The 14,925-nt window shown below is 40.4% G+C and overlaps 1 long non-coding RNA gene across 1 annotated transcript; it reads left to right on the plus strand.

The window, feature by feature from the left end:
- The first annotated feature begins 3,685 nt into the window (after nucleotides 1-3,685).
- LOC141126958 (uncharacterized) lies at nucleotides 3,686-14,421 on the plus strand. The gene is made up of 3 exons (XR_012241469.1): nucleotides 3,686-3,785; nucleotides 14,165-14,245; nucleotides 14,334-14,421. It is a non-coding gene; the product is annotated as an uncharacterized lncRNA (long non-coding RNA).
- Nucleotides 14,422-14,925: the final 504 nt, after the last annotated feature.

Below are 14,925 nucleotides of genomic sequence, written 5' to 3' on the forward strand. Positions count from 1 at the left end.
TACTCTGTCCAGTTCTAAACGTTCAATAGGGATATCTGGCTTTAGTTCTTGTAATAGAGCAGTAATAGTAGATTGCAGGTCTGTCACAGATTCAGGTATTCCCCTTATGCGCAAGTTTGAACGTCTGGCTCTATTTTCATAATCTTCGAGCTTAGTTTGAAGTATTAAATTCTCTTTTTTTAATTGTTCCAATTCTGTTATATTTTCTTGGGTTGTAATTTCAATTTCATCCATTTTTATTTCTAAGGCTGCGGTGCGGTTTCCCAGCTCTCTTATTTCTTTGGTTAGGCTGTTTGTTATTTGGTCTGAGGTTTGTTTTAAAGCCTTATGAAGCATCTTTTCAAATTGTAATAATATTACTGGGGATACTGAGGAGGCTTGTGGAGAAGTTTGTGAGAGGATTTGTTCTGTATCTGACTCAAATGGAGAGTCTTGCTGTGACATTTTCTGTCTGTGAGAGCACCCTGATGCTGTATCTTGTGAGGTGACTGGAGCTGCTTCAGCTGCAGTGAGTGCCTGTGAGCTCTTTGTGAGGTGATTTTTATTTCTGCCACGGTTTCCTCCCAGTACCATATTTCCTGCCCAAACTTTCACAGTTTGTTCCCTGGGGCAAAAAGGTTCAAATGGATACCTTTTGAGCCTGCAGGCTCCGCTTTGTCCTTCTCTTCTCTCCTCAGCGGTGTGGAGCTCTAACAATGCATGTCTGCTCCGCTAGGCTCCGCCTCCTGCCCCTCATCATTATTTTTTTTTAATCTTGCTTCGGGGTTCCCCTGTGGGGAATTCCCATGCCGTTTTTATCAATGAACTTCTATGTGTATTGTCAGACCGGCAATTCATTAATAGCCGTGAGTAGTTTTAAATGGCTTTTTTCCTTCGAAATGTCATTTTGCTGTCAGACTGTTCTAAACACGGGAAACATGCGCCCCTTTGCAGGAATACTATAGACACCCCCCAGCTACGAAATTTAAAGGGATATTACACTTTTATTGTTTGACTTTAAGCATTATTAAAATCACTGCTCCTGAAAAAACGTCCATTTTTAAAACTTTTTTTTGCATTGATCCATGTCCCCTGGGGCAGGACCCAGGTCCCCAAACACTTTTTATGACAATAACTTGCATATAAGCCTTTAAAATTAGCACTTTTGATTTCTCCCATAGACTTTTAAAGGGTGTTCTGCGGCATTCGAATTTGCCGCGAACACCCCAAATTGTTCGCTGTTCGGCAAATTGTGAACAGCCAATGTTCGAGTCGAACATGAGTTTGACTCGAACTAGAAGCTCATCCCTACCCCTGACATATATCAAAAACTGTAAATAGGAATGCACTAAAAAGCATTCATAAATAATCCAGTAAAAGTCCATCAGAAAAATAGAAGAGAAGTGCTCTTGTGCAAAAAGTTCATCTAAAATTGTGTATCAACAAAAATCCATGTTTCAGTGTGGATAGCACAATCTTCACACCCAAAAGTGCACACCCAACTCTCGAACCGCTTACCAGCTACTCTGACCCCAAGATGGGGGTCTGGCTGCACTTTATCCCAGTATTCCTATGGGATGGATGGATATCAGGAGCCAAGATTCCAGGATGGGTTACCATACGACCAGGATGTTCAACAGCAGGCTCAGCAAAAGGGAAAGACAGAGGAGGAACTTATGGTGTAGTAATTAAAAATTCAGGTTTTTTTAACCACTTCCATACCGGGCCTATTCTGGCACTTCTCTCCTACATGTAAAAATCATAATTTTTTTGCTAGAAAATTACTCAGAACCCCCAAACATTATATAAGTTTTTTTAGCAGATACCCTAGGGAATAAAATGGCAGTCATTGCAACTTTTTTTGCACGGTATTTGCGCAATAATTTTTCAAACAGCTTTTTTTTGGAAAAATAATGGTTTCATGAATTAAAAAATAACAAAACAGTAAAGTTAGCCCAATTTTTTTGTATAATGTGAAAGATGATGTTACGCAGAGTAAATATATAACTAACATGTCATGCTTTAAAACTGTGCACACTCGTGGAATGGCGCCAAACTTCGGTACTTAAAAGTCTCCATAGGTAACGATTTGAAAATTTTTACAGGTTACCAGTTTATAGTTACAGAGGAGGTTTAGGGCTAGAATTGTTGCACATGCGGCGATACCTCACATGTGTGGTTTGAAAGGCGTTTACATATGTGGGCGGGACTTGTGTGTGCGTTCGCTTCTGAGCGCAAGCTACCAGGGATAGGGGTGTTTTAAAAAAATTTTTATAATTTTTTTATTGTACTTCATTTTTTTTATTATTACACTTTTTTTTTACATTTTTATTTTTTTGATCACTTTTATTCCTATTACAAGGGATGTAAACATCCCTTGTAATAGGAATCTATTGTGACAGGTCCTCTTTATGGAGAGATGCGGGGTCAATAAGACTCATCTTTCCTCCAGGCTGGAAAGCTTGGGATTGAGAAAAAAAATTCACCGATTTCATGCTGACAGCCGCTTTGTTTACATCTGGGAACCCAGGGGTGACGCATAACGTCGCGCCCGGGCCTCCGACGGTCAACATCTGGTCACCGGAAATCTCTGTCGTCATCATCCAACACGGGCCGATTCTTTCTCTGAGTCCCCGATGGCACGGGAGAGTCTGGAGAAGCACCGGATAGTGGCATGAGGGGTGGTGACCATATGGTCACCGGAAATCTCTGTCGTCGTCATCCGGCACCGGTTGATTCTTTTTCTGAGTCCCAGGAGACGGGAGAGTCTGGAGAATCGCCACTGGATCCCCTGAGCTCTTCCACTTCTAGCACTTTGTATCTTAACGCGTCACCCCGTTTCCCTGAAAAAAAAAGAGGGTATCTTCTTGTGAATTTCAACAGCAACAGGCCCTTTAGTAGCATCCTCAAAGTAGCACTGGTACTAAGGGTATGGCCAAGTACCCTATGTCTCTGTGGGAGCAGTTAAAGCTATATATAAGTATAACTATAGCACCCTGGCTCAACAGTTTCACAATAACTAAAGTTGTAGGCAATGGGCCTTTCTCACAATTTCCAAGAGGCAGATTTTGGCCAGATCCCCCGCAACACTCTTCAGTAGGAGAACCCTCCTCCAGTCTCAACAGGTGTTTCTTCTTCATACTTCCAGCCCGTAACACATGCTGGGGCCTAGCACCTTCTCACACATTGTCCTCTTCCTAGGAGAAGCCCAAGGGGAGCAAGCCCTCTAAACCTTTTCCCTCTCCCAGGCCATACCTTCTGAATCCACACTTCATGGGTTCACTGGGTTAGATGAACATCCATAACTCTAGAGGTGGACCCTCCACACTATATGTTGGAACATCTTTCCACCAAGAGTCAGGATCAATACACTAGGTTTATGTAGAACCTGTAGCACCCCGGATAAATAGATCTCAGCTCAGCTGGTTACAGCTCAGCCGTAAACACACTAAACCTTATTATTGTCCAAGGCAGGGGTACTACATACCATTTATTATATTTCTTTATAACTTCCTTTAGCACAGTGAAGACCTTTTAGTTCCTTTTGACTCACCTCACCGTAAACTGGTTATAGTTTTTCTATACATGGGTTAAATAAAAAAAAGGTGATGACGTTTCATAGAAATGGGAGGGCAGAGATGAAGAATGGGTTTGCCTTCCTATATAAATAGAAAGACCAGCTTCCTGTCATGTCAGTTAATCTCTAACACTTTGACCACATCTGCTGGCCCTGCATGGTCTATGAACCTGGCCGACTTTGGTGGAATCTGTGACTTACGCTGATCTTCAGTTCAAAGCTGGTACAGGTAAAGGTGATTTCTATTTTCAGTCAGGTAGGAAAATATCACATTTACAGTAAAGTACCAACACCCCCCCCCCCCCCAAAAAAAAAAACCCAAAGAACTCTAAACCCAGATTTGATCCAGAGGAACGTAAGAGAACCTTTAAAAGGTGTGAGCTAAATTGCTCCTACTGGGAAAAAAAATACCTTTAATCCCAGCCACTCTCTGGATCAACAAATAAAAAAAGAATATTAATAGCCAGATATGTTTGGTGAATTCTGAAACACATCCAGCCTTTACAAAACCAATTTACAGAGCTGGGACTAGAAGCAATCCATGCATGATATAAAAATATTATATATGTTATATAAAAAATAATATATGTTATATTATATATTATATAATCATTTATATTATAATTATATTATAGCATTTGTATATTATATCATTTTTAAATGTATATATTTATTTTATTTAAATATATAAATTATACATCTAAAAAGATATTTTATTTTAAATAAATATATGTTATAATCGATAAATAATAATTAGATATAATAGTTTTTTTTTCATATTATAAATAAATGTAAATATATCTAGAAATATTTTATTAAATTAAAATGAAGGCTAAAAATGAAAAAAACTTTTAAAAACCATATATATATATCTATATATATATAGATATATATATATATATATATATATAGATCTCTATCTATCTATCTATCTATCTATCTATATTTTAATATATATATATATATATATATATATATATATATATATATATATATATATATATATATATATATATATATATATATATATATATATATATATATATATATATATATATATATATATATATATATATATATATATATATATATATATTAAAATATAGATAGATAGATAGATAGATAGAAAGAAAGATAGATAGATAGATAGATAGATAGATAGATAGATAGATAGATAGATAGATAGATAGATAGATAGATAGATAGATAGATAGATAGATAGATAGATATCTATATATATATCTATATATATATATAGATATATATATATATAGATATATATATATATCTATATATATATATATCTATATATATGATCTCTGTCTCTCTGTCTGTCTGTCTCTCTCTGTCTCTGTCTATGTCTCTCACTTCTCTCTCTCTCACACACTCTCTTTCCTTTTAAATATATTTTTACATTGATATATTTATATATATTATATATTTTATATACTATATATTTTATTTCAAATACATATATTTCATGACAAATAAATAATAATCATAAGTATATAGTTTATTTTTATACACTTACATTATATTAAAATTAAAGTGAAAAAGAAAGATATAAAATATTCATAAAGATATGTATCTAAAAATATTTTATTAAAACAATATGAAAACTAAAAACTGAAACAGATATATATATATATATATATATATATATATATATATATATATATATATATATACACACACACACACACACACTGTATATATACTTTCTCTCTCTTTTTATGAAAGTCATTATTACTCTGTGGAAGTTTTTGATGGATTTTATGTGTAATTTACTATTTTGTAAATATATAGTGTAGATCTGGTGCTCAGCCTGAGGCCCATTGGTACTTGCTATGTAGACCTTTGCAGACCGCAGTAGTGGAGGGGATTGCATTGATTTTGCAGAGGGGCTGTAATGACAATGATCTCTAGCAGTCTCATATCACACATTCTCATTCTATGACTGTCTTCAGCAGCAGGACTCCAGTCTCCAGCAACACCTGAAACATATCTCTAGTCTCTGACCATCTCCTCTATTATGTCTGAAGTAGGGATGAGCCGAACTGCCCTGGGTTCGGTTCAGTAGGGATTCTGCGAACTTCAAAGAATCTCTGATTCTGAATCCCATCTCTACTGAAATCAATTGGAGCCAAATCTGTCAAATTAAAAATGCCCATTTTCTTGACCAATAGGCAAAGGGGGTGTCAAAAAAATAGCAATACCCTGGTGAACATGCACCAATGCAAATTTTTTATATATTTTTTTCTATATCCATTTGGCCATTAGATAAAGGCTTCTTAGCCGAAATGCGTCAGTGTATAGCCTGTACCATGTAACTAATAAAGTACTTTTATTCAAGAGCATCTGAATTGCCAGCCTTCCTGATTTAAGTATGGTATCTGTGGGTCCTGAACGTCCTGGCTAAAGCACCGGATCACAGTTCCTGGACTTTTATATTGGCAGTGGAGCTGGGGTAACCATTTGTTTCTCATTTGGCCAGGAGTAGTGATTTTTTTTTTTTAATGCTTAAAGTGAACTATTAAAAATGTCCAATTCTTTTAACCACTTCAGTCCCAGAAGGATTTACCCCCTTCCTGACCAGAGCACTTTTTACAATTTGGCACTGCGTCGCTTTAACTGCTAATTGCGCAGTCATGCAATGCTGTACCCAAACGAAATTTGCGTCCTTTTCTTCCCACAAATAGAGCTTTCTTTTGATGGTATTTGATCACCTCTGCCGTTTTTTATTTTTTGCGCTATAAACGGAAAAAGACCAAAAATTTTGAAAAAAAATGATATTTTCTACTTTTTGTTATAAAAAAAATTCAATAAACTCAATTTTAGTCATACATTTAGGCCAAAATGTATTCAGCCACATGTCTTTGGTAAAAAAGTCAATAAGCGTATATTTATTGGTTTGCGCAAAAGTTATAGTGCCTACAAACTAGGGTACATTTTCTGGAATTTACACAGCCTTTAATTTATGACTGCCTATGTCATTTCTTGAGGTGCTAAAATGGCAGGGCAGTACAAAACCCCCACAAATGACCCCATTTTGGAAAGTAGACACCCCAAGGAAATTGCTGAGAGGCATGTTGAGCCCATTGAATATTAATTTTTTTTGTCCCAAGTGATTGAATAATGACAAAAAAAAAAAAAATTACAAAAAGTTGTCACTAAATGATATATTGCTCACACAGGCCATGGGCATATGTGGAATTGCACCCCAAAATACATTCAGCTGCTTTTCCTGAGTACAGGGATACCACATGTGTGCGACTTTTTGGGAGCCTAGCCGCGTACGGGGCCCCGAAAACCAATCACCGCCTTCAGGATTTCTAAGGGTGTAAATTTTTTATTTCACTCCTCACTACCTATCACAGTTTTGAAGGTCATAAAATGCCAAGATGGCACAACCCCCCCCTCCCAAATGACCCCATTTTGTAAAGTAGACACCCCAAGCTATTTGCTGAGAGGCATGTTGAGTCCATGGAATATTTTATATTTTAACACAAGTTGTGGGAACGTGACAATTTTTTTTTTTTTTTTGCACAAAGTTGTCACTAAATGATATATTGCTCACACAGGTCATGGGCATATGTGGAATTACACCCCAAAATACATTCTGCTGCTTCTCCTGAGTATGGGGATACCACATGTGTGGGACTTTTTGGGAGCCTAGCAGTGTACGGGGCCCCGAATCCAAGCACCGCCTTTAGGATTTCTAAGGGCGTAAATTTTTGATTTCACTCTTCACTGCCTATCACAGTTTCGGAGGCCATGGAATGCCCAGGTGGCACAAACCCCCCCAAATGACCCCATTTTGGAAAGTAGACACTCCAAGCTATTTGCTGAGAGGTATAGTGAGTATTTTGCAGCTCTCATTTGTTTTTGAAAATGAAGAAAGACAAGAAAATTTTTTTTTTTCTTTTTTCAATTTTCAAAACTTGGGGACAAAAAGTGAGGTCTGCAAAATACTCGCCATACCTCTCAGCAAATAGCTTGGGGTGTCTATTTTGCAAAATAGGGTCATTTGGGGCGTTTTGTGCCACCTGGGCATTCCATGGCTTCCGAAACTGTGATAGGCAGTGAAGAGTGAAAAAAAAAATTTACACCCTTAGAAATCCTGAAGGCGGTGCTTGGTTTCGGGGTCCCGTACGTGGCTAGGCTCCCAAAAAGTCTCACACATGTGGTATCCCCGTACTCAGGAGAAGCAACAGAATGTATTTTTGGGTGTAATGTCACATATTCCCATGGCATGTTTGAGCAATATATCATTTAGTGACAACTTTGTGCAAAAAAAAAAAATATGTGTCTTTTTCCAGCAACTTCTGTCACAATATAAAATATTCCATGGACTTGACAACCACTTGAAGACAAAGCCCTTTCTTGCACTTTTAGTTTACATGAAAAAATTATTTTTTTTTGCAAGAAAATTACTTTGAACCCCCAAACATTATGTATTTTTTTAAAGCAAATGCCCTACAGATTAAAATGGTGGGTGTTTCATTTTTTTTCACACAGTATTTGCGCAGCGATTTTTCAAACGCATTTTTTTGGGGAAAAAACACACTTTTTTAAATTTTAATGCACTAAAACACACTATATTGCCCAAATGTATGATGCAATAAAAAAGATGATCTTAGGCCGAGTACATGGATACCAAACATGACATGCTTTAAAATTGCGCACAAACGTGCAGTGGCGACAAACTAAATACATTTTAATGTATACACACTACATAGTTACATAGTAGGTGAGGTTGAAAAAAGACACAAGTCCATCAAGGCCAACCTATGTGTGTGATTATGTGTCAGTGTGTGATTTTAAAAGCCTTTAAAAGCCTTTACAGGTTACCACTTTAGATTTACAGAGGAGGTCTACTGCTAAAATTACTGCCCTCGATCTGACCTTCGCGGTGATACCTCACATGCATGGTGCAATTGCTGTTTACATTTGACGCCAGACCGACGCTTGCGTTCGCCTTTGCGCGAGAGCAGGGGGGGGACAGGGGTGCTTTTTTTTTTTTTTAATTATTTTTTTGCTTTTTTATCTTATTTTTAAACTGTTCCTTTCATTGTTTTTAAATCATTTTTATTGTTATCTCAGGGAATATAAATATCCCCTATGATAACAATAGGTAGTGACATGTACTCCTCTGCCCTCAAAGCATCTGACCACACCAAGATCGGTGTGATAAAATGCCTTCCCAATTTCCAAATGGCGCTGTTTACATCTGGCAAAATCTAAGTCATGAAATGCTCCTAGCTTCCGGTTTCTTAGGCCATAGAGATGTTTGGAGCCACTCTGGTCTCTGATCAGCTCTATGGTCAGCTGGCTGAATCACCGGCTGCATTCTCAGGTTCCCTGTTGGAACAGGAGAGCCAGAGAAAGACATGGAAGACGGTGGGGGGGGGGGCATTCCCTCCCACTGCTTGTAAAAGCAGTCTAGAGGCTAATTAGCCGCTAGGATTGCTTTTACATGAAAGCCGACCGCTGGCTGAAAAGAATGATACCAAGATGATACCTAAACCTGCAGGCATCATTCTGGTATAACCACTCAAAGTCCAGCAACATACCAGTACCAGTATGCAGCCTGTGGGCTGAACGAAAAAAAGAGATTGATCGGTGGGTGTGCCCACCATTAGAATACCTCCCTTCATCCACCCACTTCTAATGATGGGCATACATGCACCGTTTATATATGCCGAAGCATGGGGGCATCCTCCCGCGAAAGGTAGGAGCAAATCGCTCCTCCGCCCCTGCTGCCCCCATGCTTTGGCATATATCACCTCCGCTGGAGTCACAGCTTTATATATCGTGGGAGCAAACACTGTTGCTGTCAAGATAAATAAATCCGCGCTGCAGCTGAATGGCATACCTGAAGACAAAAAAATGGTTAACAATAAAGCACAGTAAACGGTAAAGTATAAAAAATTGCATACCTGAAAAGCAAACATGATAAAACACAATAACAATAAAACATTGCAGAATAGAATACAGTAAAAAAGAGCAGAACAATAGAGAGAGAATAGAGAGAGAGAGAACAATAAAACAACAACTATTTTTATTTTATTTTATATTTTTTTGTGGTTTTTTTTTTTTACACTTTTTTTTGTAACTAACTTTTATAACTGTAACCGGTTCCAGGTTCGGGTCTCTAAAAATGCGATGGCATCTTGGGAGACCCTGTGAAAGTGTGCCTAGTCTGTGCAATGCTGTACCCTACGCTAATACTCAACTAGTGTATGGTAGCATTCAAAACATTCACCAATGCAAAGACCAGGATTATCAGGACAGAAGGGACAATAATAGCGGGTGTCACGCCTATATCCGCGCTTGCAGCAGACACGACATCTTTTTTGGGGGGGTTCGTTGGGTAGGGGTACTCGGGAGGACATAAAGAAAATGCCTCTCATGCAGCTGACTGCATTTGGTTGGGGATGTGAATGGGGGAAGTACGGGCGCTGCAGAAGTGGTGGGTTCCCAATTAGGATTGGCGAATGCAGCAGGAAGGGCATTATGGGCATGACGGGCCTGTTTGTCTTCTTCTTGGTGGCAGCGGGACACTACTTGTGCTTGCCACCTCACCAGCTTGAACTGCACTTATGGGACTCGCCACGTCACCAAGTGTTACTGCAGTGCTGGTTTGACTACGACCGGGGTGTACTAGGCCGCTGGTGATTGCCAGTTCCCCAAAACGCTACCAAAAAAACTGTTAGTGATCGCAGGGATCAGGCCTGACTCTGCGAACGCTGCAGTTATGCGTTTAGTGTTTTGTAAGTGACAGTGATCGATCGATACTGCACTTGGGTGGGCTGGGCTGGGCCGGGCGGAGGGGCAAAACGCAGGTGCTAGCAGGTATCTGGGCTGATCCCGCTAACACTGCGTTTTTGGGAACCCTAAACTGCTGAGACGCTAGTATAGATCTGATCAGATCAGATATTGATCCGTTCAGATTCTATACCACTAAGGGAGGTGTATGCTGCGTGCGTGGGTGTTAGCGGTACTGGCGCTAACCTGACGCTGCCTGGGGCGACGCAGACCCTATCTGACCGTAAAACCTAACTTATATCACCGCCGGGCGATCAGGGGGCTTAACCTTTATTAGGTAATAAACGGCGGGTGCCCTGAAACTATAATAAACAAACTAACTAACCAGCATCACCCGTAACACTTATACGGTGATCAGTGGTGAAAGGGTTAACTAGGGGGCAATCAAGGGGTTAAAACATTTATTAGGTAGTATATGGGGGTCCCTGACGCTATAAAACGCTGACGGCGAACTTAAATATTTACCTCCCTAACTAGCGTCACCAGTGACACTAATACAGTGATCAGAAAAATGATCGCTTAGTGACACTGGTGACGGGGGGTGATCAAGGGGTTAAAACTTTATTAGGGGGGTTAGGGGGGTACCCTAGACCCAAAGGGGGCTAACCCTAACTGTCCTAACACTCTAACTGTCACAAACTGACACCAATGTAGTAATCAAAAAAAAAAACTGCTTGGTGTCAGTGTGACGGGGGGGGGTGATTAGGGGGTGATTGGGGGGTGATGGGGGTTGTATTGTATGCCTGGCATGTTCTACTGTGTGTGTGTTTGTGCACTCACATTGATGTCTTCTCTCCTCGGCGTCGGAACGGAAAATACCGAGCCGGGGAGAGATGACATCACTTCCTCCGCTTCTGTTTACTATGCAGAAGCCGAGGAAGCATTTCATTCGCCAGGAGCGATCGCGAGGGGGGAGCCACGAATGAGTGGCCTCCCCCTCACCTTTGAACGCCCCTGACGATAATCCGACCGCCGCAGGCACGGGGAGGGTCCAATCGGACCCTCCGCCCGCAGGAAGGCAAGGACGTACCTGTAAGTCCTTTTGCCTGCCCATGCCATTCTGCTGACGTACATGCGGTCGGCAAGTGGTTAAACAACATGCCTGGGGGTGGAGGTCCTAACCCCGCCTGTAAAGGGACATCTCTGTTATGTACAGAAAGTGCTGCAGCTGCACTGACATTTACAAAGGGAAAAAGGGTTTACAATTTCCAGTAAATGACATTTCATTGACAGCTTCTTTGTTTTTTGTTGTTTTTTTGTTTGTTTGTTTTTTTTTTTTTTAACAACACACGGACCCCTCCAAGAGATTTCCATGTATTTTGGGGAACCTTTGGAGGGGTCTGTGTGCTGTGCCGCACTCTGGTACTGGAGGCGATCGGGTCCTCTCTCTGGCTTGGTATCAAGACGAGTGAGGGGAAGATGGCCCCCACCCGTCTCCATATCACTGCAGGGCGGAAGCGACGTCAAAACGTCACTTCCGCCCATAGCTCTTTAAGGGCCATTTTATTTTTTTAATTTTTTTAAATTACATTATTTTTTATTGCATTTTAGTATAGTTATGAGATGTGAGGTCTTTTTGACCCCAGATCTCATATTTAAGAGGTCCTGTAATGCTTTTTTTCTATTACAAGGGATGTTTACATTCTTTGTAATAGGAATAAAAGTGACACAATTTTTTTTAAAGAACAATGTAAATTATAAAAAATAAAAGGTAAAATAAATTAGAAAAAAAAAAATGTAAACATGCCTCTTCCCGCTGAGCTTGCGTGCAGAAGCGAGCGCATATGTGAGTAGCGCCCGCATATGAAAATGGTGTTCAAACGAAACATGTGAGGTATCGCCGCAATCGGTGGAGTGAGAGCAATAATTCTAGACCTCCTCTGTAACTTAAAACATGCAACCTGTAGAATTTTTTAAACGTCGCCTATGGAAATTTTTTAAGGGTAAAAGTTTATCGCCATTCCACGAGCGGGCGCAATTTTAAATCATGACATGTTGAGTATCAATTTACTCAGCGTAACATTATCTTTCACGATATAAAAAACATTGGGCTAACTTTACTGGTGTCTAATTTTTTGATTCAAAAAAGTGTATTTTTTCCAAAAAAAGTGCGCTTGTAAGACCTCTGCGCAAATACAGTGTGATAGAAATTATTGCAACGACCGCCATTTTTTTCTCTAGGGTGTTAGAAAAAATATATATATAATGTTTGGAGGTTCTAAGTAATTTTCTAGCAAAAAAAAATGATTTTAACTTGTAAACACCAAGTCTGAAAAATAGGCGCGGTCCTTAAGTGGTTAAGTAGGCTCAAATCGCACCGAATTGCAGGTGCATGCACTTTTTTTGGAGTCGCACTGCAAACAGATCGCATTGTTATTTTGTACTGTGTTTGCAACCTGCGTTTGGGGTGTTGTTACCTTTGTATTGACACCCGCAGCAGATCACAAGAGCAGTGGGATTAGAATGCGGTGCGGGAAACACGCATGGATCACGGTTTTTCCCAGCACTGCATAAGTGTGAACCTTGCCTGAGTCTTCTCTCTCCCCTTCCTCTACCTCCTTCCTGGTCTCACAGGCTATTGGCTCCTGCTGCTGTCAATCAAATACAGTGAGGAGGGAGTAGGAGGGTGGAGCCGAGCTGTGCTGTGTGTGTGTCTACACAAGCACATAGCTTGGCTCGGAGTGAGCCTGCAGGTGCACCACCATAGTAAGTGGCTTTGTATGGTGGTGCACAGAAAATATGAGGAGCTGAGACCAGGGTTGGAACAAGGGGTGGGCAGGAGGGGCCGCTGCCCTGGGTGCAATGGGTTACTTTTGGGATCCTTCTGTTACAAGGCTGACATCAATAGTGACTAAGGTTGTGTTTTTAACAAGCGAGTGACTGCTGGGTGGGAGAGGGGACGCAGTTTGGCATCTTTGCCCTGGATGACCTTGTGACGGCACTCATTGGACCCAGGCAGCACTTTGAGATGACGCCCAAGTTTTTTTTTAGCAGTTTTGTGTATCATCCAGGGGTGGACTGGGCCGGGGGACAGGGTGACAACTGCCCCGTAAAAAGGCCACCCTGCTTCCCCCTCAACAAGCATACTCAAAGTTGCCGTGCGCAAGGGCACTCACACACAGTCTAACACCGGCTGTTAAACACTCCAGCACACATGAAGAGCTCAGGTGTGTGTGCAATGAAAGATCCCTTTCCCTCCAGCTCAGTAGCTGATGTTCGAGTGCAGCCTGCGAGGCTTGAATTTCTATTGGGTGGAACTGAAGGAGGGGGTGTGGTTGGCCTTGCACCCGGCCCGCCTTCTGCTCTGGTGCATGCATGAGGCTAGGCACTCAAGACTGAAGGGGGCAGCATTTATTTCTTGGACCCAGGCATCACAATGTCTTGGGCCAGCCCTGTGCACATGCATGTAGTCCTATGGTGGTGATGAGAGTGACAACCTCAGCCTGGACTCCAACCTAGCCACGGCCCCAATGTGTTTCTGCTGCACCCGCAGAGCTTAATCATCATGTCCTGGCCCTAGCTGAGACCACCGGCGGGCAACCCCAGAAGAGATGGTTCAGGTTCATTCAATACCATTGCGCGGAGTCGGTAAGTATAAACCTGGTTATTTTATTTAAAGACACAACAAGACTTCACAATCACTTTAGAACTTGAGGAATGGTGGATTATGCATTGCTCACTTGCTACATAATAATGCTATTTGTATTGATATGAGAAAAAATTTACTGAAGACTAGTTCTGAATTGTCCGTGCACCTTCCTTCCCCCGGGAACTCCCCAGCCAGGTGTAAAGCATCCCAGAGCCCGGTAGGTCCAGAAGATGTGAGTGAAGATCTTCCCAGACACAGAACGAGACACAGAGGTATTGCTGGTGGCTCCGTTTACTTGCTCATCCTAATTGTGGACCTGAAGAGAAGCCATACCAATATTCCATTGTTCTTCATTTGCAGATATTCAGATCATGAGATCTGTCATTGTGGTCCTCAGTCTTCTCTGCCTGCTGCTTCTCATATATATCGGAATAAAGTTGAAGGGTAAGTGTGTGGCCAAAGTATACATTCCTGGGAGGAGATGGGTGAAGGGATGGGGGGGCTCTGTAATAATACGTACTGCAGCAATGTTCTAGTAAAAAATACATAATGCAAAAGTAAAATAAAAGTCTGACTCTAAAGTAAAAAAATTGGGCTAACTTTACTATTTCATTTTTTAAAATTCATTAAAAGTGTATCTTTTCACGAAAAATTGCATTTGTAAGACCACTGCACAAATACCGTGTGACAAAAAATATTGCAACAACTGCTAAAAAAATATATATAATGTTTGGGGGGGTTCCAAGTGATTTCTAGCAAAAATACTGATTTAAATTTTGTAAGAAACAAGTGTCAGAAAAAGGTTTAGTCTTTAAGTGGTTAAACTTCCCTCATTTACAGACCGAAGTTCATCCCTTTGATCTAAGATCAAAGTTACAATGTTTATAGTTATCTACCAACACAGACAATGTTGTGAAAAACTTGGCAGGCTGCCATTTTTTTTTCTTTTGAC

The sequence above is a fragment of the Aquarana catesbeiana genome, linkage group LG01 (assembly GCF_042186555.1).
Source record: "Aquarana catesbeiana isolate 2022-GZ linkage group LG01, ASM4218655v1, whole genome shotgun sequence".
Lineage (NCBI taxonomy): Eukaryota > Metazoa > Chordata > Amphibia > Anura > Ranidae > Aquarana > Aquarana catesbeiana.